Source organism: Mesoplodon bidens, assembly GCF_964165515.1.
Source record: "Mesoplodon bidens genome assembly, chromosome: Y".
NCBI lineage: Eukaryota > Metazoa > Chordata > Mammalia > Artiodactyla > Ziphiidae > Mesoplodon > Mesoplodon bidens.
This window is the reverse complement of record NC_138180.1, coordinates 28,325,799-28,343,538: the sequence shown is the minus strand read 5'-3', so window position 1 is coordinate 28,343,538 and position 17,740 is coordinate 28,325,799.

Genomic DNA, 17,740 nt, shown 5'->3' with positions numbered 1-17,740 from the left:
ACTCTGAGAACATAAAAAAAGATAAATAAAGATATGAGCAGAACTTAATACCACAAAAAACGTATAAAATTCAGGTGAGGTAGTAAGTCCAAAGAATATTCTTTGAAAAGATTTAAAAGACACACTTTGATTAAGGAAAACCAAAACATAAGTAAAGAATATACAGAAAGAATCAGGACAATTTATAGCAGAGAATATGTGAAATGCCAGTAAATTTGAACATTTGTGTAAAGTGGACCATTTCCTAGCTCCTAAAGTTTACCAAAAGTGACACAAGAGGAAATCATTTAAGGTCATCATGTCTGCCCTTGGCATTCTCGGAACGCCCTGGCCTCAGAATGCAGCATCTGTAGTCCAAGGTAACTTGCGGAGAGGGGGCGGGGCTCAGGGAGGTGGGAACACGGCCCTCACTGAGGGAGTGGGTGTGGCCATCTCTGCTGTGACTGAACAAAGGGCAGGGGAGAAGGGGGCAAACGACAGGGCCCTCAGAGCCCGGCAGACACAGTCGTGTGTCACAAGCATTTAGGCCCAGGCCAAAGTGCGCCTTCTTTGTCTGCAAAGCTGCCCAAACTCTCACCTTTCCACTCAGGCCGCCCTCTAACTTGAAGTGCGTGTGGAACAGGTCCGCGCAGTACACCTCGCTGCAAAGCTAAACATAGGTCTAGGCATCATAGCTTCCTACCTGGTGACCGAAGTTCGCAGGCAGATCGGTCGTGGGACACACGCGGGGAGCCTCCTGCCCAGGCCACAGGCCGCCCAAATCCACTATTCCAGATCGGGGGAAGCAAGGCAGTCCTGTCTGAGTCCCAGCCTCTAGAGGGAGTAGTGGACCAACACTTGTAGAAAACGGGGTCCGCGCGGGTAACTCATTGGAGGGACACAAAAAAATCTTTGTGGACTTTCTGCTGAAGCTTACGAGCGTTCACACCTAAGCCTCTTACAAGGTCAGCTGTTTAGCTAAACATGAGCTCATGATCTAACTTTACACAATAATGAATAAATCAGCTACAGGTGGAAACAGTCAGCAAAAACAATCAATACCAGAATTAGATTCCCTAGGCCATCGATCAGACGTTGGAATAATCAGGTGCAAGGCAGAAAATATACATAAAACTGGAACTGAAACAAGGAACAAGGATGTTTTCAAAGACTGGTAGGATCTCTAAAACATTTTTAAAGTACATGTCATTGATAAAGCTACATACTCAAAGGTTGTGTAATACAACAGATTCATCATTGAGAAGAGTGAAATTATGCTGTTTTGAAAACTATGGCAGGTCAGATTTTCTGCCTAAATATATAAGAAGATTTCTCTAAAAAATACACATAATTTCAAAGACTTATTGGCTGTGAAAGAAGTTAAGGGTATTTCAAATGGCTTGTCTGCAAAGAAAGGTGAGATGTAGGAAATCACAGAAAGTCGAGGGGAAAATAGGTCAGTATATACTTTGCTATATTGTGATCTAAGCCTTAGGCCAGCCACAATATAGTGGACCTGACACTTAGAAACTTACAAGTAAGCTGAAATCTTGAAAAGTTGAAATCTTTATAAGTAAGAATATTTATTAAAATGAATAACCAAGTGTTTTAATTGACATCAGAAGATCCATACAATAAACCCAGAGAACATAGAAAAAAGATTAATAAAGATATGAGCAGAACTTAATACCACAGGAAACGTATAAAATTCAGGTGAGGTAGTAAGTCCAAAGAATATTCTTTGAAAAGATTTAAAAGACACACTTTGATTAAGGAAAACCAAAACATAAGTAAAGAATATACAGAAAGAATCAGGACAATGTTATAGCAGAGAATATATGAAATGCCAGTAAATTTGAACATTTGTGTAAAGTGGACCATTTCCTAGCTCCTAAAGTTTACCAAAACTGACACAAGAGGAAATCATTTAAGGTCATCATGTCTGCCCTTGGCATTCTCGGAACGCCCTGGCCTCAGAATGCAGCATCTGTAGTCCATGGTAACCTGCGGAGAGGGGGCGTGGCTGAGGGAGGTGGGAACACTGCCCTCACTGATGGAGTGGGATTGGCCATCTCTGCTCTGACTGAACAAAGGGCAGGGGAGAAGGGGGCAAACTGCAGGGCCCTCAGAGCGGGGCAGACCTAGTCGTGTGTCACAAGCATTTAGGCCCAGGCCAAAGTGCGCCTTCTTTGTCTGCACAGCTGCCCAAACTCTCACCTTTCCACTCAGGCCGCCCTCTTACTTGAAGTGCGTGTGGAACCGGTCCGCGCAGTACACCTTGCTGCAAAGCTAACCATAGGTCTGGGCATCATAGCTTCCTACCAGGTGACCGAAGTTCGCAGGCAGATCGGTCGTGGGACACACGCGTGGAGCCTCCTGCCCAGGACACAGGCCTCCCAAAGCCACTACCCCAGATCGGGGGAAGCAAAGCAGTCCTGTCTGAGTCCCAGCCTCTAGAGGGAGTAGTGGACCAACACTTGTAGAAAACGGTGTCCGCGCGGGTAACTCATTGGAGGGACACAAAAAAATCTTTGTGGACTTTCTGCTGAAGCTTACGAGCTTTCACACAAAGCCTCATACAAGGTCAGCTGTTTAGCTAATCATGAGCTCATGATCTAAATTTACACAATAATGAAGAAATCAGCTACAAGGGGAGACAAGCCGCAAAAACAATCAATACCAGAATTAGATTCCCTAGGCCATCCATCAGATGTTGGAATAATCAGGTGCAAGGCAGAATGTATACACAAAACTGGAACTGAAACAAGGAACGAGGATGTTTTCAAAGACTGGTAGGATCTCTAAAACATTTTTAGGTGTACATGTCATGGATAAAGCTAAATACTCAAAGGTTGTGTCATACAACAGATTCATCATTGAGAAGAGTGAAATTATGCTGTTTTGAAAACGATGGCAGGTCAGATTTTCTGCCTAATTATATAAGAAGATTTCTCTAAAAAATACACATTATTTCAAAGACTTATTGGCTGTGAAATAAGTTAAGTGTATTTCAAATGGCTTGTCTGCAAAGAAAGGTGAGATGTAGGGAATCACAGAAAGTCGAGGGCAAAATAGGTCAATATATACATTGCTATATGGTGAACTAAGCCTTAGGCCAGCCACAATATAGAGGACCTGACCCTTAGAAACTTACAAGTAAGCTGAAATCTTGAAAAGTTGAAATCTTTATAAGTAAAACATTTATTAAAATGAATAACCAAGTGTTTTAATTGACATCAGAAGATCAAAACAATAAACCTGAGAACATAGAGAAAAGATAAATAAAGATATGAGGAGAACTTAATACAATAGAAAATGTATAAAATTCAGGTGATGTAGGAAGTCTAAGAATATTCTTTGACAAGATTTAAAAGACACACTTTGATTAAGGAAAACCAAAACATAAGTAAAGAATATACAGAAAAATCAGGCAATGTTATAGCAGAGAATATATGAAATGCCAGTAAATTTGAACATTTCTGTAAAGTGGACCATCTCCTAGCTCCTAAAGTTTACCAAAACTGACACAAGAGGAAATCATTTAAGGTCATCATGTCTGCCCTTGGCATTCTCGGAATGCCCTGCACTCAGAATGCAGCATCTGTAGTCCATGGTAACCTGCGGAGAGGGTGCGGGGCTGAGGGAGTTTGGAACACGGCCCTCACTGAGGGAGTGGGTGTGGCCAAATCTGCTGTAACTGAACAAATGGAAGGGGAACAGTGGGCCCAGGGCAGGGCCCTCAGAGCCCGGCAGGCCCAGTGGGGTGTCACAAGCATTTAGGCCCAGGACCAAGGACGCCTTCTTTGTCTGCACAGCTGCCCAAACTTTAATCTTTCCACTCAGGCCGCCCTCTTACTTGAAGTGCGTGTGGACCCGGTCCGCGCAGTACACCTCGCTGCAAAGCTAACCATAGGTCTGTGCATCATAGCTTCCTGCCAGGTGACCGAAGTTCGCAGGCAGATGGGTCGTGGGACACACGTGGGGAGCTTCCTGCCCAGGCCACAGGCCGCCCAAAGCCACTATCCCAGATCGGGGGCAGCAAAGCAGTCCTGTCTGAGTCCCAGCCTCTAGAGGGAGTAGTGGACCAACACTTGTAGAAAACGGGGTCCTCGCGGGCAACTCATTGGCGGGACACAAATAAATCTTTGCGGACTTTCTGAGGAAGCTTACAAGTGTTCACAACTAAGCCTCTTACAAGGTCAGCTGTTGAGCTAAACATGAGCTCATGATCTAAATTTACACAATAATGAAGAAATCAGCTACAGGGGGAAACAATCAGCAAAAACAATCAATACCAGAATTAGATTCCCTAGGCCATCGATCAGACGTTGGAATAATCAGGTGCAAGGCAGAAAATATACATAAAACTGGAACTGAAACAAGGAACAAGGATGCTTTCAAAGACTGGTAGGATCTCTAAAACATTTTTAAAGTACATGTCATTGATAAAGCTAAATACTCAAAGGTTGTGTAATACAACAGATTCATCATTGAGAAGAGTGAAATTATGCTGTTTTGAAAACTAAGGCAGGTCAGATTTTATGCCTACATATATAAGAAGATTTCTCTAAAAAATACACATTATTTCAAAGACTTATTGGCTGTGAATTAAGTTAAGGGTATTTCAAATGGCTTGTCTGCAAAGAAAGGTGAGATGTAGGAAATCACAGAAAGTCGAGGGGAAAATAGGTCAGTATATACTTTGCTATATTGTGAACTAAGCCGTAGGCCAGCCACAATATAGAGGACCTGACCCTTAGAAACTTACAAGTAAGCTGAAATCTTGAAAAGTTGAAATTTTTATAAGTAAGAATATTTATTAAAATGAATAACCAAGTGTTTTAAATGACATCAGAAGACCAAAACAATAAACCCTGAGAACATAGAAAAAATATAAATAAAGATATGAGCAGAACTTAATACCACAGAAAACGTATAAAATTCACGTGGTGTAGTAAGTCCAAAGAATATTCTTTGAAAAGATTTAAAAGACACACTTTGATTAAGGAAAACCAAAACATAAGTAAAGAATATACAGAAAGAATCAGGACAATGTTATAGCAGAGAATATATGAAATGCCAGTAAATTTGAACATTTCTGTAAAGTGGACCATTTCCTAGCTCCTAAAGTTTACCAAAATTGACACAAGAGGAAATCATTTAAGGTCATCCTGTCTGCCCTTGGCATTCTCGGAATGCCCTGGCCTCAGAATGCAGCATCTGTAGTCCATGGTAACCTGCGGAGAGGGTGCTGGGCTGAAGGAGGTGGGAACACTGCCCTCACTGTGGGAGTGGTTGTGGCCATCTCTGCAGGGATTGAACAAAGGGCAGGGGAGAAGGGGGCAAACGGCAGGGCCCTCAGAGCCCGGCAGACACAGTCGTGTGTCACAAGCATTTAGGCCCAGGCCAAAGTGCGCCTTCTTTGTCTGCACAGCTGCCCAAACTCTCACCTTTCCACTCAGGCCGCCCTCTTACTTGAAGTGCGTGTGGAACTGGTCCGCGCAGTACACCTCGCTGCAAAGCTAACCATAGGTCTGGGCATCATAGCTTCCTACCAGGTGACCGAAGTTCGCAGGCAGATCGGTCGTGGGACACACGCGGGGAGCCTCCTGCCCAGGCCACAGGCCGCCCAAAGCCACTACCCCAGATCGGGGGAAGCAAAGCAGTCCTGTCTGAGTCCCAGCCTCTAGAGGGAGTAGTGGACCAACACTTGTAGAAAACGGGGTCCGCGCGGGTAACTCATTGGAGGGACACAAAAAAATCTTTGTGGACTTTCTGCTGAAGCTTACGAGCGTTCACACCTAAGCCTCTTACAAGGTCAGCTGTTTAGCTAAACATGAGCTCATGATCTAAATTTACACATTAATGAAGAAATCAGCTACAAGGGGAGACAAGCAGCAAAAACAATCAATACCAGAATTAGATTCCCTAGGTCATCCATCAGATGTTGGAATAATCAGGTGCAAGGCAGAATGTATACACAAAACTGGAACTGAAACAAGGAACAAGGATGTTTTCAAAGACTGGTAGGATCTCTAAAACATTTTTTAAGTACATGTCATTGATAAAGCTAAATACTCAAAGGTTGTGTCATACAACAGATTCATCATTGAGAAGAGTGAAATTATGCTGTTTTGAAAACGATGGCAGGTCAGATTTTCTGCCTAATTATATAAGAAGATTTCTCTAAAAAATACACATTATTTCAAAGACTTATTGGCTGTGAAAGAAGTTAAGGGTATTTCAAATGGCTTGTCTGCAAAGAAAGGTGAGATGTAGGGAATCACAGAAAGTCGAGAGGAAAATAGGTCAATATATACATTGCTATATGGTGAACTAAGCCTTAGGCCAGCAACAATGTAGAGGACCTGACCCTTAGAAACTTACAAGTAAGCTGAAATCTTGAAAAGTTGAAATCTTTATAAGAAAAACATTTATTAAAATGAATAACCAAGTGTTTTAATTGACATCAGAAGATCAAAACAATAAACCTGAGAACATAGAAAAAAGATAAATAAAGATATGAGGAGAACTTAATACAATAGAAAATGTATAAAATTCAGGTGATGTAGTAAGTCTAAGAATATTCTTTGACAAGATTTAAAAGACACACTTTGATTAAGGAAAACCAAAACATAAGTAAAGAATATACAGAAAAATCAGGACAATGTTATAGAAGAGAATATATGAAATGCCAGTAAATTTGAACATTTCTGTAAAGTGGACCATTTCCTAGCTCCTAAAGTTTACCAAAACTGACACAAGAGGAAATCATTTAAGGTCATCATGTCTGCCCTTGGCATTCTCGGTATGCCCTGCACTCAGAATGCAGCATCTGTAGTCCATGGAAACCTGCGGAGAGGGGGCGGGGCTGAGGGAGTTTGGAACACGGCCCTCACTGAGGGAGTGGGTGTGGCCAATTCTGCTGTAACTGAACAAAGGGAAGGGGAACAGTGGGCCCAGGGCAGGGCCCTCAGAGCCCGGCAGGCCCAGTGGGGTGTCACAAGCATTTAGGCCCAGGACCAAGGACGCCTTCTTTGTCTGCACAGCTGCCCAAACTTTAATCTTTCCACTGAGGCCGCCCTCTTACTTGAAGTGCGTGTGGACCCGGTCCGCGCAGTACACCTCGCTGCAAAGCTAACCATAGGTCTGTGCATCATAGCTTCCTGCCAGGTGACCGAAGTTCGCAGGCAGATGGGTCGTGGGACACACGTGGGGAGCTTCCTGCCCAGGCCACAGGCCGCCCAAAGCCACTATCCCATATCGGGGGCAGCAAAGCAGTCCTGTCTGAGTCCGAGCCTGTACAGGGAGTAGTGGACCAACACTTGTAGAAAACGGGGTCCTCGCGGGCAACTCATTGGCGGGACACAAATAAATCTTTGCGGACTTTCTGAGGAAGCTTACAAGTGTTCACAACTAAGCCTCTTACAAGGTCAGCTGTTGAGCTAAACATGAGCTCATGATCTAACTTTACACAATAATGAAGAAATCAGCTACAGGGGGAAACAATCAGCAAAAACAATCAATACCAGAATTAGATTCCCTAGGCCATCGATCAGACGTTGGAATAATCAGGTGCAAGGCAGAAAATATACATAAAACTGGAACTGAAACAAGGAACAAGGATGCTTTCAAAGACTGGTAGGATCTCTAAAACATTTTTAAAGTACATGTCATTGATAAAGCTAAATACTCAAAGGTTGTGTCATACAAAAGATTCATCATTGAGAAGAGTGAAATTATGCTGTTTTGAAAACGATGGCAGGTCAGTTTTTCTGCCTAATTATATAAAAAGATTTCTCTAAAAAATACACATTATTTCAAAGACTTATTGGCTGTGAAATAAGTTAAGGGTATTTCAAATGGCTTGTCTGCAAAGAAAAGTGAGATGTAGAGAATCACAGAAAGTCGAGGGGAAAATAGGTCAATATATACATTGCTATATGGTGAACTAAGCCTTAGGCCAGCAACAATGTAGAGGACCTGACCCTTAGAAACTTACAAGTAAGCTGAAATCTTGAAATGTTGAAATCTTTATAAGAAAAACATTTATTAAAATGAATAACCAAGTGTTTTAATTGACATCAGAAGATCAAAACAATAAACCTGAGAACATAGAAAAAAGATAAATAAAGATATGAGGAGAACTTAATACATTAAAAAATGTATAAAATTCAGGTGATGTAGTAAGTCTAAGAATATTCTTTGACAAGATTTAAAAGACACACTTTGATTAAGGAAAACCAAAACATAGTTAAAGAATATACAGAAAGAATCAGGACAATGTTATAGCAGAGAATATATGAAATGCCAGTAAATTTGAATATTTCTGTAAAGTGGACCATTTCCTAGCTCCTAAAGTTTACCAAAACAGACACAAGAGGAAATCATTTAAGGTCATCATGTCTGCCCTTGGCATTCTCGGAATGCCCTGCACTCAGAATGCAGCATCTGTAGTCCATGGTAACCTGCGGAGAGGGTGCGGGGCTGAGGGAGTTTGGAACACGGCCCTCACTGAGGGAGTGGGTGTGGCCAATTCTGCTGTAACTGAACAAAGGGAAGGGGAAAAGTGGGCCCAGGGCAGGGCCCTCAGAGCCCGGCAGGCCCAGTGGGGTGTCACAAGCATATAGGCCCAGGACAAAGGACGCCTTCTTTGTCTGCACAGCTGCCCAAACTTTAACCTTTCCACTCAGGCCGCCCTCTTACTTGAAGTGCGTGTGGACCCGGTCCGCGCAGTACATCTCGCTGCAAAGCTAACCATAGGTCTGGGCATCATAGCTTCCTGCCAGGTGACCGAAGTTCGCAGGCAGATGGGTCGTGGGACACACGTGGGGAGCTTCCTGCCCAGGCCACAGGCCGCCCAAAGCCACTATCCCAGATCGGGGGCAGCAAAGCAGTCCTGTCTGAGTCCCAGCCTCTAGAGGGAGTAGTGGACCAACACTTGTAGAAAACGGGGTCCTCGCGGGCAACTCATTGGAGGGACACAAATAAATTTTGCGGACTTTCTGAGGAAGCTTACAAGTGTTCACAACAAAGCCTCTTACAAGGTCAGCTGTTGAGCTAAACATGAGCTCATGATCTAACTTTACACAATAATGAAGAAATCAGCTACAGGGGGAAACAATCAGCAAAAACAATCAATACCAGAATTAGATTCCCTAGGCCATCGATCAGACGTTGGAATAATAAGGTGCAAGGCAGAAAATATACAGAAAACTGGAACTGAAACAAGGAACAAGGATGTTTTCAAAGACTGGTAGGATCTCTAAAACATTTTTAAAGTACATGTCATTGATAAAGCTAAATACTCAAAGGTTGTGTCATACAACAAATTCATCATTGAGAAGAGTGAAATTATGCTGTTTTGAAAACTATGGCATGTCAGATTTTCTGCCTAAATATATAAGAAGATTTCTCTGAGAAATACACATTATTTCAAAGACTTATTTGCTGTGAAATAAGTTAAGGGTATTTCAAATGGCTTGTCTGCAAAGAAAGGTGAGATGTAGGGAATCACAGAAAGTCGAGGGGAAAATAGGTCAATATATACATTGCTATATGGTGAACTAAGCCTTGTGCCAGCAACAATGTAGAGGACCTGACCCTTAGAAACTTACAAGTAAGCTGAAATCTTGAAAAGTTGAAATCTTTATAAGTAAGAATATTTATTAAAATGAATAACCAAGTGTTTTAAATGACATCAGAAGATCAAAACAATAAACCCTGAGAACATAAAAAAAAGATAAATAAAGATATGAGCAGAACTTAATACCACAGAAAACGTATAAAATTCAGGTGAGGTAGTAAGTCCAAAGAATATTCTTTGAAAAGATTTAAAAGACACACTTTGATTAAGGAAAACAAAAACATAAGTAAAGAATATACAGAAAGAATCAGGACAATTTATAGCAGAGAATATATGAAATGCCAGAAAATATGAACATTTCTGTAAAGTGGACCATTTCCTAGCTCCTAAAGTTTACCAAAACTGACACAAGAGGAAATCATTTAAGGTCATCCTGTCTGCCCTTGGCATTCTCGGAACGCCCTGGCCTCAGAATGCAGCATCTGTAGTCCATGGTAACCTGCGGAGAGGGGGCGGGGCTGAGGGAGGTGGGAACACTGCCCTCACTGATGGAGTGGGAGTGGCCATCTCTGCTGTGACTGAACAAAGGGCAGGGGAGAAGGGGGCAAACTGCAGGGCCCTCAGAGCCCGGCAGACCTAGTCGTGTGTCACAAGCATTTAGGCCCAGGCCAAAGTGCGCCTTCTTTGTCTGCACAGCTGCCCAAACTCTCACCTTTCCACTCAGGCCGCCCTCTTACTTGAAGTGCGTGTGGAACCGGTCCGCGCAGTACACCTCGCTGCAAAGCTAACCATAGGTCTGGGCATCATAGCTTCCTACCAGGTGACCGAAGTTCGCAGGCAGATCGGTCGTGGGACACACGCGGGGAGCCTCCTGCCCAGGCCACAGGCCGCCCAAAGCCACTACCCCAGATCGGGGGAAGCAAAGCAGTCCTGTCTGAGTCCCAGCCTCTAGAGGGAGTAGTGGACCAACACTTGTAGAAAACGGGGTCCGCGCGGGTAACTCATTGGAGGGACACAAAAAAATCTTTGTGGACTTTCTGCTGAAGCTTACGAGCGTTCACACCTAAGCCTCTTACAAGGTCAGCTGTTTAGCTAAACATGAGCTCATGATCTAATTTACACATTAATGAAGAAATCAGCTACAAGGGGAGACAAGCAGCAAAAACAATCAATACCAGAATTAGATTCCCTAGGTCATCCATCAGATGTTGGAATAATCAGGTGCAAGGCAGAATGTATACACAAAACTGGAACTGAAACAAGGAACAAGGATGTTTTCAAAGACTGGTAGGATCTCTAAAACATTTTTTAAGTACATGTCATTGATAAAGCTAAATACTCAAAGGTTGTGTCATACAACAGATTCATCATTGAGAAGAGTGAAATTATGCTGTTTTGAAAACGATGGCAGGTCAGATTTTCTGCCTAATTATATAAGAAGATTTCTCTAAAAAATACACATTATTTCAAAGACTTATTGGCTGTGAAAGAAGTTAAGGGTATTTCAAATGGCTTGTCTGCAAAGAAAGGTGAGATGTAGGGAATCACAGAAAGTCGAGAGGAAAATAGGTCAATATATACATTGCTATATGGTGAACTAAGCCTTAGGCCAGCAACAATGTAGAGGACCTGACCCTTAGAAACTTACAAGTAAGCTGAAATCTTGAAAAGTTGAAATCTTTATAAGAAAAACATTTATTAAAATGAATAACCAAGTGTTTTAATTGACATCAGAAGATCAAAACAATAAACCTGAGAACATAGAAAAAAGATAAATAAAGATATGAGGAGAACTTAATACAATAGAAAATGTATAAAATTCAGGTGATGTAGTAAGTCTAAGAATATTCTTTGACAAGATTTAAAAGACACACTTTGATTAAGGAAAACCAAAACATAAGTAAAGAATATACAGAAAAATCAGGACAATGTTATAGAAGAGAATATATGAAATGCCAGTAAATTTGAACATTTCTGTAAAGTGGACCATTTCCTAGCTCCTAAAGTTTACCAAAACTGACACAAGAGGAAATCATTTAAGGTCATCATGTCTGCCCTTGGCATTCTCGGTATGCCCTGCACTCAGAATGCAGCATCTGTAGTCCATGGAAACCTGCGGAGAGGGGGCGGGGCTGAGGGAGTTTGGAACACGGCCCTCACTGAGGGAGTGGGTGTGGCCAATTCTGCTGTAACTGAACAAAGGGAAGGGGAACAGTGGGCCCAGGGCAGGGCCCTCAGAGCCCGGCAGGCCCAGTGGGGTGTCACAAGCATTTAGGCCCAGGACCAAGGACGCCTTCTTTGTCTGCACAGCTGCCCAAACTTTAATCTTTCCACTGAGGCCGCCCTCTTACTTGAAGTGCGTGTGGACCCGGTGCGCGCAGTACACCTCGCTGCAAAGCTAACCATAGGTCTGTGCATCATAGCTTCCTGCCAGGTGACCGAAGTTCGCAGGCAGATGGGTCGTGGGACACACGTGGGGAGCTTCCTGCCCAGGCCACAGGCCGCCCAAAGCCACTATCCCATATCGGGGGCAGCAAAGCAGTCCTGTCTGAGTCCGAGCCTGTACAGGGAGTAGTGGACCAACACTTGTAGAAAACGGGGTCCTCGCGGGCAACTCATTGGCGGGACACAAATAAATCTTTGCGGACTTTCTGAGGAAGCTTACAAGTGTTCACAACTAAGCCTCTTACAAGGTCAGCTGTTGAGCTAAACATGAGCTCATGATCTAAATTTACACAATAATGAAGAAATCAGCTACAGGGGGAAACAATCAGCAAAAACAATCAATACCAGAATTAGATTCCCTAGGCCATCGATCAGACGTTGGAATAATCAGGTGCAAGGCAGAAAATATACATAAAACTGGAACTGAAACAAGGAACAAGGATGCTTTCAAAGACTGGTAGGATCTCTAAAACATTTTTAAAGTACATGTCATTGATAAAGCTAAATACTCAAAGGTTGTGTCATACAAAAGATTCATCATTGAGAAGAGTGAAATTATGCTGTTTTGAAAACGATGGCAGGTCAGTTTTTCTGCCTAATTATATAAAAAGATTTCTCTAAAAAATACACATTATTTCAAAGACTTATTGGCTGTGAAATAAGTTAAGGGTATTTCAAATGGCTTGTCTGCAAAGAAAAGTGAGATGTAGAGAATCACAGAAAGTCGAGGGGAAAATAGGTCAATATATACATTGCTATATGGTGAACTAAGCCTTAGGCCAGCAACAATGTAGAGGACCTGACCCTTAGAAACTTACAAGTAAGCTGAAATCTTGAAATGTTGAAATCTTTATAAGAAAAACATTTATTAAAATGAATAACCAAGTGTTTTAATTGACATCAGAAGATCAAAACAATAAACCTGAGAACATAGAAAAAAGATAAATAAAGATATGAGGAGAACTTAATACATTAAAAAATGTATAAAATTCAGGTGATGTAGTAAGTCTAAGAATATTCTTTGACAAGATTTAAAAGACACACTTTGATTAAGGAAAACCAAAACATAGTTAAAGAATATACAGAAAGAATCAGGACAATGTTATAGCAGAGAATATATGAAATGCCAGTAAATTTGAATATTTCTGTAAAGTGGACCATTTCCTAGCTCCTAAAGTTTACCAAAACAGACACAAGAGGAAATCATTTAAGGTCATCATGTCTGCCCTTGGCATTCTCGGAATGCCCTGCACTCAGAATGCAGCATCTGTAGTCCATGGTAACCTGCGGAGAGGGTGCGGGGCTGAGGGAGTTTGGAACACGGCCCTCACTGAGGGAGTGGGTGTGGCCAATTCTGCTGTAACTGAACAAAGGGAAGGGGAACAGTGGGCCCAGGGCAGGGCCCTCAGAGCCCGGCAGGCCCAGTGGGGTGTCACAAGCATATAGGCCCAGGACAAAGGACGCCTTCTTTGTCTGCACAGCTGCCCAAACTTTAACCTTTCCACTCAGGCCGCCCTCTTACTTGAAGTGCGTGTGGACCCGGTCCGCGCAGTACATCTCGCTGCAAAGCTAACCATAGGTCTGGGCATCATAGCTTCCTGCCAGGTGACCGATGTTCGCAGGCAGATGGGTCGTGGGACACACGTGGGGAGCTTCCTGCCCAGGCCACAGGCCGCCCAAAGCCACTATCCCAGATCGGGGGCAGCAAAGCAGTCCTGTCTGAGTCCCAGCCTCTAGAGGGAGTAGTGGACCAACACTTGTAGAAAACGGGGTCCTCGCGGGCAACTCATTGGAGGGACACAAATAAATTTTGCGGACTTTCTGAGGAAGCTTACAAGTGTTCACAACTAAGCCTCTTACAAGGTCAGCTGTTGAGCTAAACATGAGCTCATGATCTAACTTTACACAATAATGAAGAAATCAGCTACAGGGGGAAACAATCAGCAAAAACAATCAATACCAGAATTAGATTCCCTAGGCCATCGATCAGACGTTGGAATAATAAGGTGCAAGGCAGAAAATATACAGAAAACTGGAACTGAAACAAGGAACAAGGATGTTTTCAAAGACTGGTAGGATCTCTAAAACATTTTTAAAGTACATGTCATTGATAAAGCTAAATACTCAAAGGTTGTGTCATACAACAAATTCATCATTGAGAAGAGTGAAATTATGCTGTTTTGAAAACTATGGCATGTCAGATTTTCTGCCTAAATATATAAGAAGATTTCTCTGAGAAATACACATTATTTCAAAGACTTATTTGCTGTGAAATAAGTTAAGGGTATTTCAAATGGCTTGTCTGCAAAGAAAGGTGAGATGTAGGGAATCACAGAAGGTCGAGGGGAAAATAGCTCAATATATACATTGCTATATGGTGAACTAAGCCTTGGGCCAGCAACAATGTAGAGGACCTGACCCTTAGAAACTTACAAGTAAGCTGAAATCTTGAAAAGTTGAAATCTTTATAAGTAAGAATATTTATTAAAATGAATAACCAGGTGTTTTAAATGACATCAGAAGATCAAAACAATAAACCCAGAGAACATAAAAAAAGATAAATAAAGATATGAGCAGAACTTAATACCACAGAAAACGTATAAAATTCAGGTGAGGTAGTAAGTCCAAAGAATATTCTTTGAAAAGATTTAAAAGACACACTTTGATTAAGGAAAACAAAAACATAAGTAAAGAATATACAGAAAGAATCAGGACAATTTATAGCAGAGAATATATGAAATGCCAGTAAATATGAACATTTCTGTAAAGTGGACCATTTCCTAGCTCCTAAAGTTTACCAAAACTGACACAAGAGGAAATCATTTAAGGTCATCATGTCTGCCCTTGGCATTCTCGGAACGCCCTGGCCTCAGAATGCAGCATCTGTAGTCCATGGTAACCTGCGGAGAGGGGTGGGGCTGAGGGAGGTGGGAACACGGCCCTCACTGAGGGAGTGGGTGTGGCCATCTCTGCTGTGACTGAACAAAGGGCAGGGGAGAAGGGGGCAGACGGCAGGGCCCTCAGAGCCCGGCAGACCCAGTCGTGTTTCACAAGCATTTAGGCCCAGGCCAAAGTGCGCCTTCTTTGTCTGCACAGCTGCCCAAACTCTCACCTTTCCACTCAGGCCGCCCTCTTACTTGAAGTGCGTGAGGAACCGGTCCGCGCAGTACACCTTGCTGCAAAGCTAACCATAGGTCTGGGCATCATAGCTTCCTACCAGGTGACCGAAGTTCGCAGGCAGATCGGTCGTGGGACACACGCGGGGAGCCTCCTGCCCAGGCCACAGGCCGCCCAAATCCACTACTCCAGATCGGGGGAAGCAAAGCAGTACTGTCTGAGTCCCAGCCTCTAGAGGGAGTAGTGGACCAACACTTGTAGAAAATGGGGTCCGCGCGGGTAACTCATTGGAGGGACACAAAAAAATCTTTGTGGACTTTCTGCTGAAGCTTACGAGCGTACACACCTAAGCCTCTTAAATGGTCAGCTGTTTAGCTAAACATGAGCTCATGATCTAAATTTACACAATAATGAAGAAATCAGCTACAAGGGGAGACAAGCAGCAAAAACAATCAATACCAGAATTAGATTCCCTAGGCCATCCATCAGATGTTGGAATAAACAGGTGCAAGGCAGAAAGTATACACAAAACTGGAACTGAAACAAGGAACAAGGATGTTTTCAAAGACTGGTAGGATCTCTAAAACATTTTTAAAGTACATGTCATTGATAAAGCTAAATACTCAAAGGTTGTGTCATACAACAGATTCCTCATTGAGAAGAGTGAAATTATGCTGTTTTGAAAATGATGGCAGGTCAGATTTTCTGCCTAATTATATAAGAAGATTTCTCTAAAAAATACACATTATTTCAAAGACTTATTGGCTGTGAAATAAGTTAAGTGTATATCAAATGGCTTGTCTGCAAAGAAAGGTGAGATGTAGGGAATCAGAGAAGGTCGAGGGGAAAATAGCTCAATATATACATTGCTATATGGTGAACTAAGCCTTGGGCCAGCAACAATGTAGAGGACCTGACCCTTAGAAACTTACAAGTAAGCTGAAATCTTGAAAAGTTGAAATCTTTTTAAGTAAGAATATTTATTAAAATGAATAACCAAGTGTTTTAAATGACATCAGAAGATCAAAACAATAAACCCAGAGAACATAAAAAAAGATAAATAAAGATATGAGCAGAACTTAATACCACAGAATACGTATAAAATTCAGGTGAGGTAGTAAGTCCAAAGAATATTATTTGAAAAGATTTAAAAGACACACTTTGATTAAGGAAAACCAAAACATAAGTAAAGAATATACAGAAAGAATCAGGACAATGTTATAGCAGAGAATATGTGAAATGCCAGTAAATTTGAACATTTGTGTAAAGTGGACAATTTCCTAGCTCCTAAAGTTTACCAAAATTGACACAATAGGAAATCATTTAAGGTCATCATGTCTGCCCTTGGCATTCTCGGAACGGCCTGGCCTCAGAATGCAGCATCTGTAGTCCATGGTAACCTGCGGAGAGGGGGTGGGGCTGAGGGAGGTGGGAACACTGCCCTCACTGATGGAGTGGGAGTGGCCATCTCTGCTGTGACTGAACAAAGGGCAGGGGAGAAGGGGGCAGACCGCAGGGCCCTCAGAGCCGGGCAGACCTAGTCGTGTGTCACAGGCATTTAGGCCCAGGCCAAAGTGCGCCTTCTTTGTCTGCACAGCTGCCCAAACTCTCACCTTTCCACTCAGGCCGCCCTCTTACTTGAAGTGCGTGTGGAACCGGTCCGCGCAGTACACCTTGCTGCAAAGCTAACCATAGGTCTGGGCATCATAGCTTCCTACCAGGTGAGCGAAGTTCGCAGGCAGATCGGTCGTGGGACACACGCGTGGAGCCTCCTGCCCAGGCCACAGGCCTCCCAAAGCCACTACACCAGATCGGGGGAAGCAAAGCAGTCCTGTCTGAGTCCCAGCCTCTAGAGGGAGTAGTGGACCAACACTTGTAGAAAACGGTGTCCGCGCGGGTAACTCATTGGAGGGACACAAAAAAATCTTTGTGGACTTTCTGCTGAAGCTTACGAGCGTTCACACAAAGCCTCTTACAAGGTCAGCTGTTTAGCTAAACATGAGCTCATGATCTAAATTTACACAATAATGAAGAAATCAGCTACAAGGGGAGACAAGCAGCAAAAACAATCAATACCAGAATTAGATTCCCTAGGCCATCCAACAGATGTTGGAATAATCAGGTGCAAGGCAGAATGTATACACAAAACTGGAACTGAAACAAGGAACGAGGATGTTTTCAAAGACTGGTAGGATCTCTAAAACATTTTTAGGTGTACATGTCATTGATAAAGCTAAATACTCAAAGGTTGTGTCATACAACAGATTCATCATTGAGAAGAGTGAAATTATGCTGTTTTGAAAACGATGGCAGGTCAGATTTTCTGCCTAATTATATAAGAAGATTTCTATAAAAAATACATATTATTTCAAAGACTTATTGGCTGTGAAATAACTTAAGGGTATTTCAAATGGCTTGTCTGCAAAGAAAGGTGAGATGTAGGGAATCACAGATATTCGAGGGGATAATAGGTCAATATATACATTGCTATATGGTGAACTAAGCCTTAGGCCAGCAACAATGTAGAGGACCTGACCCTTAGAAACTTACAGGTAAGCTGGAATCTTGAAAATTTCAAATCGTTATAAGTAAAAAGATTTATTAAAATGAATA